General features: G+C 41.5%; 1 pseudogene; it reads left to right on the top strand.

Annotated features, from left to right (window-relative positions):
- The first annotated feature begins 530 nt into the window (after positions 1-530).
- LOC134963218 (5S ribosomal RNA) lies at positions 531-650 on the top strand (annotated as a pseudogene).
- The last annotated feature ends 5,886 nt before the right edge of the window (positions 651-6,536 follow it).

Genomic DNA, 6,536 nt, shown 5'->3' with positions numbered 1-6,536 from the left:
AGGATCATTTGATGTCATAAATAGTGACTTTCTGACGAGCTCCATGCAGCGGTTCTCCTCCAATTACAACAATGTTATGAGCGTTTGCAGGCTCTGTACATAATGTGCTGTGATATAGCTTCTTCTTTTTGTGGTTCAGAGGGGTCATTCAGTCTAAGTTTGTAGCTTCTCTATATATGTCTTTGCCAGCTATTTTGTTATAATTATAGGCTGTTTTATACAGAATAATTACACTTGGCATTAAGACATAGTATATTTTAGTAAGGCTGTACTGGTGCGCCTAAGATTTATGTTTAGGTATAAGGCAAGTCCATCTGTAGATGGTACGTAGTGTTTATGAATTTCTCCACATAAATTGACCTTAACCTATTGATGTATATTTTCTCTGTTTGCGGTGTCACATGCTGATTAGTCAGGTGACTGCACGCAATCTCTTATGTTTGTGACATTTACGTTATACATGCTCTCAATCCATAACATATAGCGGCCACGCTGCATATATTTGGAGTGACCAAAGAGGCGAGCCTAATAATTACGGTCATACCTCACTGGAGATGCCCAATCTCTTCTGACCTTGGAAGCTAAGCAGTGAAAGGCCGGGTTAGTACTAGGATGGGAGACCACCTCGGAACACCCTGGTACTGCAATAAATTGGCTGCCTGATATAGTGTCACTCACATTTATGCCACTTGGTACTCGGATTTATATGACCAATGATTTAATTCTATGCGTCTATAATGATTTGAAATGGATATTAGCAGAATAAATGATGGTCATACATCACATGAGAGATACTGTGCAATAGTATGGTGACAAAGCACCACAGACTTCAACTTCCGGCAACTTGCATATTGTGATATTTGATATCACTAATAATATATAACTCATCTATATTTTTGCGAAGCTACTTTGTTCACATATAGTCACTCCTTAAATTTAATTTTAATATTTACTTAATAAAAATGTTCTTACCAATATTAAATATATTATACTTTACCCTCTGAATTAGAGTGCTCCCACAAAAGAGTCTATTTTCCAATACAGGTATTTCTTTTTTTGGTTCTTTGTATATGCAGTTAAATGCTACAAGCGGCCTTTTAAATGAGTGTTATTGTGCATGACTCATTAGCCACAATAACATCACTTGTCTGAGTCACCAGGCTTAAAGGTCAGGCTGAATAAACAGCAGTTACATGTTGTTTACTTGGATCTATAAAAGGGTCTGCATGTGCCTAAGCATGTCACTGTGCTATTGGAGCATCACAGTGCTGTGCAAGGAGAGATTGATACCTTATCATATTGAATGCTGTTTATATTCTATCACCTGTATCCTGTTATTGTCAATAAAACCTACTCTGGTTTGGAATCAATGTATGGACTAACCTGCTTGCTTACATCCGCTATGCAACTACCAACTTGTAGGCACCTGCCAATACAGTCCTCATATTTGGACCATTTGCACTCATGCACAGAGAAGCAGATATGATTGTCAAATTCATGTCAGTTGCAGGTAAATATACTGTAATGATGATGGTTGCAGGCACTAGCTGATGTCAGTTTAACCACTGAAACTGACTTACAGTTTGCAAAAATAAGTACTCCACCACAGATGTAGGCCCAAATGTATTGAACCTTAAAAAGTGATGAAGTGGAGACGGATAAAGAGTGATAAAGTACCAGCCAATCAGCTTCCTAACTGCCATGTAACAGGCTGTGTTTGAAAAATGGCAGTTAGCAGCTGGTTGGCTGGTTATTTATCACTCTTTAGCCATTCCCCATGTTATCACTTTTTAAGGCTTAATACAGTTGGGCCTAATTTTTAACCGACTGAGAAGTTAAAGCTCCAGGAAAGTATACAGTGTAATTCACCCTTCCTTCATTGTCTGAATAATATATATATATTTAATTATATATAAATATATAAACAGATTACATGCAAGGTAATATTGGGGCGGCCATAGAGTATATCAAGGGAATAATATTATTGGTGAGTACAGTATAATTTGCTTATTCTCTCCATGACGGCCGCTAAGTAATGTAATATATACAAGCAATAGTTAAAAAAAACAAGTAAACATTGATCAATCAGTCCATGCATATAAAAATATTTATTGATCAATTGCTTGATATTTTTTTATTTCTTAGGGTGTGTACACACGGTGATATTTTCTTTCGATTTTGACTATATGGTCAAAATCGCAAGAAAAGTTAGTGCAGATTGCAAGGTGAAAGTCACCTTGCGATCCCGCCAGGTCGGCATCGCTAGAAAAGATAGACTGTGCAGGCAAGTCAATCCTTGCTAGATCGGTGTACTATCTAGTTTATCTCACATGTCAATGACATCTCACATAAGCAAAAATCTCACATAAGCCAAAATCGTAAGCACACATAGGCCCTCATTCCGAGTTGTTCGCTCGTTGCAGAGTTTCGCTATATTGCGATTAGTCGCTTACTGCGCATGCGCAAGGTTCGCAGAGCGCATGCGCTTAGTTATTTTACTCAAAAGTTAGGTATTTTACTCACGGCATAACAAGGATTTTTCATCGTTCTGGTGATCGGAGTGTGATTGGCAGGAAGTGGGTGTTTCTGGGCGGAAACTGGACGTTTTATGGGTGTGTGCGGAAAAACGCTGCCGTTTCTGGGAAAAACGCGGGAGTGGCTGGAGAAATGGGGGAGTGTCTGGGCGAACGCTGGGTGTGTTTGTGACGTCAAACCAGGAACGAAACTGACTGAACTGATTGCAGTTGCCGAGTAAGTGTGGAGCTACTCAGAAACTGCTAAGAAATTTCTATTCGTAATTACGCAAATCTTTCGTTCGCAATTCTGCTAAGCTAAGATTCACTCCCAGTAGGCGGCGGCTTAGCGTGTGCAATGCTGCTAAAAGCAGCTAGCGAGCGAACAACTCAGAATGAGGGCCATAGTCCATATCTCAAGAAAAATTAGTAAAAATCTGTGCTATCTGGGCTCCAGGGAGTTCAAGGGAAATCGCAAGTAAAAATCGGGCATAGCAAGGATCTCATCGTGTGTACACACCCTTACAGAGCATCATCTGAAGCTACAACATCCTGAAGGTAATGTTTGGAGAAGGTATGAAGTGAGGACCAGCCTGCTGCTTTTCATAGATTTACTGTAGCCAGAGCTCTGTGTACTCAGAGGTGTCTGCTGCCCTTGTGGAATGCACATTTGCTACTGTACCTCATATGCATTCCTTTATAAGTTTATGAGATAACTCCCTGAATCCATATTGCAAGAGTGTCCTTGGATAGAGCTTGTCATTGATGAGCATCTTCAAGAAGTACTAAGAGAGTACTAATAAAATGATCAATTTTTCTGAATTTCTTTGTTCTCTGAGAAATACACAAGAATTCCTCTGATCAGGTCTACTGTATCTAATCTTATTTCACTTTCATTGGTTGTGGGCAAAAAGCTGGAAGTGCAATTTCTTTATTGATTATAAACTATGAAGGTTGTATTTGGACATAAAACCACTTTACCTACATATATGTTCACAAATTCCTTGCACCACAATGGTTGACGTTCACCCACTCTTCCAGCAAATGTAATTGCTAATAGACATTGCTGTAGAACCTTGACAGTCATTTACGTAATGCTTCCTGTAAAGGTTCAGTGGGTTCTAAACACAAAAGCCTCTCATATAAGATTGAGATCTCACAGTTACAAAATGTTTATTGTGAGGACAAATAATTTGATTTGCTTCTTGAAACGCCCAGTGTGACGAGACTCACGCCATCAATGTACTAAGGGCAAGACCCTCCTGTAAACCGTCTTGAAGGAAATGTAGTACCAGCAGTATGTTGCAGTAACTGGATCAATAAATTTGTATTTCCCCCAAAGTGTAAATGCTTTCTAACCTCTGTAGTACACTACAGCAGAGCTTTTCTTTCTTGCGGTCTATGAAACCTCATACCTCAATCACTTTGTTTGAGAATCCTTTATTTTTAAGTAACCTCCTTGCAACACATCTGCTATGCAGCATGCTTAGTAACTAATTGTAACAAATGCTCCAAGGTAAAGTCTCTGGGGATGTCTGGCCATTGCAGGGGCATCTTAAGAGAGGAGGAACCCCGTGAGCAGTCTCCTTCTGGGCTCCCTCCCATCTAGTCAGTAGCTCTGTTGACTCTGAACACTGGGGTCACTAGGAGACCCTAGCGCTGTCCCAGAGTCTAGTGCGCATGCGCAGGTCTCCAAGTGCATAGTGGGCATTTGCCCAGTGATTTTCCTCCTGTGCATGCGCAAAACACCAGGAAAATGTCCACTGCGCCTTTTCTACAAAATAAGGGGGTAATTCAGAGTTGATCGCAGCAGAAATTTTGTTAGCAGTTGGGCAAAACCATGTGCACTGCTGGTGGGGCAGATATAACATTTGCAAAGAGATTTAAATTTGGGTGGGTTATTTTTACACTGCAATTTAGGTTTCAGTTTGAACACACCCCACCCAAATCTAACTCTCTCTGCACATGTTACAGTATATCTGCATCCCCATGCAGTGCACATGGTTTTGCCCAACTACTAACAAATTTGCTGCTGCGATCAAGTCTGAAATACCCCCAGAGTGCGGTACCTGCGGGGAACAATATCAGAAATGCTTTGCATTCCCGATATTGATACATCGGACAGCATCGCATCCCTCATAGAAATCTATGATGTATGTAGCTGCGGGCAGAAATGGAGGGATTGCAGCAGGTATCGTAGATAACTGCTGCGATGCCTCCTTTATACATTCAGGAGACCCCTAATATTTGCGGCTAACCCATGAAAATTAGTGTTTTCAGGGACATAGCCGCAAATATTATTTGATATATGGGCCCCTAAGGCACCCCAAACCAAATGCTCCCCGTTTTAGTTTATGTGAGCGCTGGCCCTTGTAAACGCTGATTTACATACAGGACTAAAAGCAACACTTTAAAAAGACATTCCATACACTTTAAATTAAGCCGCTGCGGCCGCTATACTTAATCCACAACCTACTTACTTATTACACCATTAGCGTACAGAGTCCCGTACCGTGTACGGACTTTGCGTACAAACGCCGCGCTGACTGTACAAAGTACACGCAGTGCGTACACACCCAAAGATACACAGTGAACCCTTAACAGCTATGCATGCGATAGTAATACACTTTAAACCTTAGCAGGGAAAGGAAAACACGACACCAGATTGTATTTAAAGTAAACTGCTGGGTTCCGACACCACAACATATTATTACTGAAAGGGGGATACAATAACAAAGCAATACAATACAAGAGAATAATGGCTACAGTCAATGGTACATACTTGTTTGGATTTCGCCGCGCTACCCAGTCTGGTCCTCGGTCATCTAGATAGATAACTTTTAGAGTCTTGTGTGACCAGGCCTGCAGCTGGCTCCTTTTATACAATCTTCCAAAACTTAACACAATGGATACTGTAATCTCTTTGTCCATTGGACACAGGGATTGTCATTTACAGTACAGGAGAGGTCATAGGTTGGTTTGAATAGGTGGGTGATGTCTGTTCAAGATGCACTTGTGGGTGGTCTCCTCTGGGTTCCCGCCGCATACCTAATGTACAGTAAATACAGTTTATATCTATATTCTGCTCCTGCACATAACTATTCGCAGGAACGTGCGATCTTCTGCAAACAAACACCGGAATATTACTCTTAAAATACCCTACAGCTGGATACCAAACACCACCTTATAACCTTGTTCTGTCATCTCCTATCCTGTAAAGGTGGATCCCTTTGTTCTGATACCATTTAAACTGTTGTAACTTGCTGATATGGTGCGGGTAGACTATGGGGGTCATTCCGAGTTGTTCGCTCGGTAAATTTCTTTGCATCGCAGCGATTTTCCGCTTAGTGCGCATGCGCAATGTTCGCACTGCGACTGCGCCAAGTAAATTTGCTATGCAGTTAGGAATTTTACTCACGGTTTTTTCATCGTTCTGGTGATCGTAATGTGATTGACAGGAAGTGGGTGTTTCTGGGCGGAAACTGGCCGTTTTATGGGTGTGTGTGAAAAAACGCTACCGTTTCTGGGAAAAACGCGGGAGTGGCTGGAGAAATGGAGGAGTGTCTGGGCGAACGCTGGGTGTGTTTGTGACGTCAAACCAGGAACGACAAGCACTGAACTGATCGCAGATGCCGAGTAAGTTTGAAGATACTCAGAAACTGCTAAGAGGTGTGTAATCGCAATTTTGAGAATCTTTCGTTCGCAATTTTAAGATGCTAAGATTCACTCCCAGTAGGCGGCGGCTTAGCGTGTGTAAAGCTGCTAAAAACAGCTTGCGAGCGAACAACTCGGAATGAGGGCCCATGTGTACATTGTGCACTATTTGGATTAAATATGTAATGTGTATTGATGGCTTTTCCATGTGTTCACAAACTCTACCGTAAATACCCATACCACGCGTTAATGCGCAGGACCGCGGGAGCGACCATACGCAAATTGCGAATATGCGCACGCACAGCAGAACAAGTACACGCATGGAGGCCATCTGTGTGTAGTTTGTACGTGATGTGTGTACTGCAATAT

Source organism: Pseudophryne corroboree, chromosome 9 (assembly GCF_028390025.1).
Source record: "Pseudophryne corroboree isolate aPseCor3 chromosome 9, aPseCor3.hap2, whole genome shotgun sequence".
Taxonomy (NCBI): Eukaryota; Metazoa; Chordata; class Amphibia; order Anura; family Myobatrachidae; genus Pseudophryne; species Pseudophryne corroboree.
This window is presented reverse-complemented; position numbering and strand designations above follow the sequence as displayed.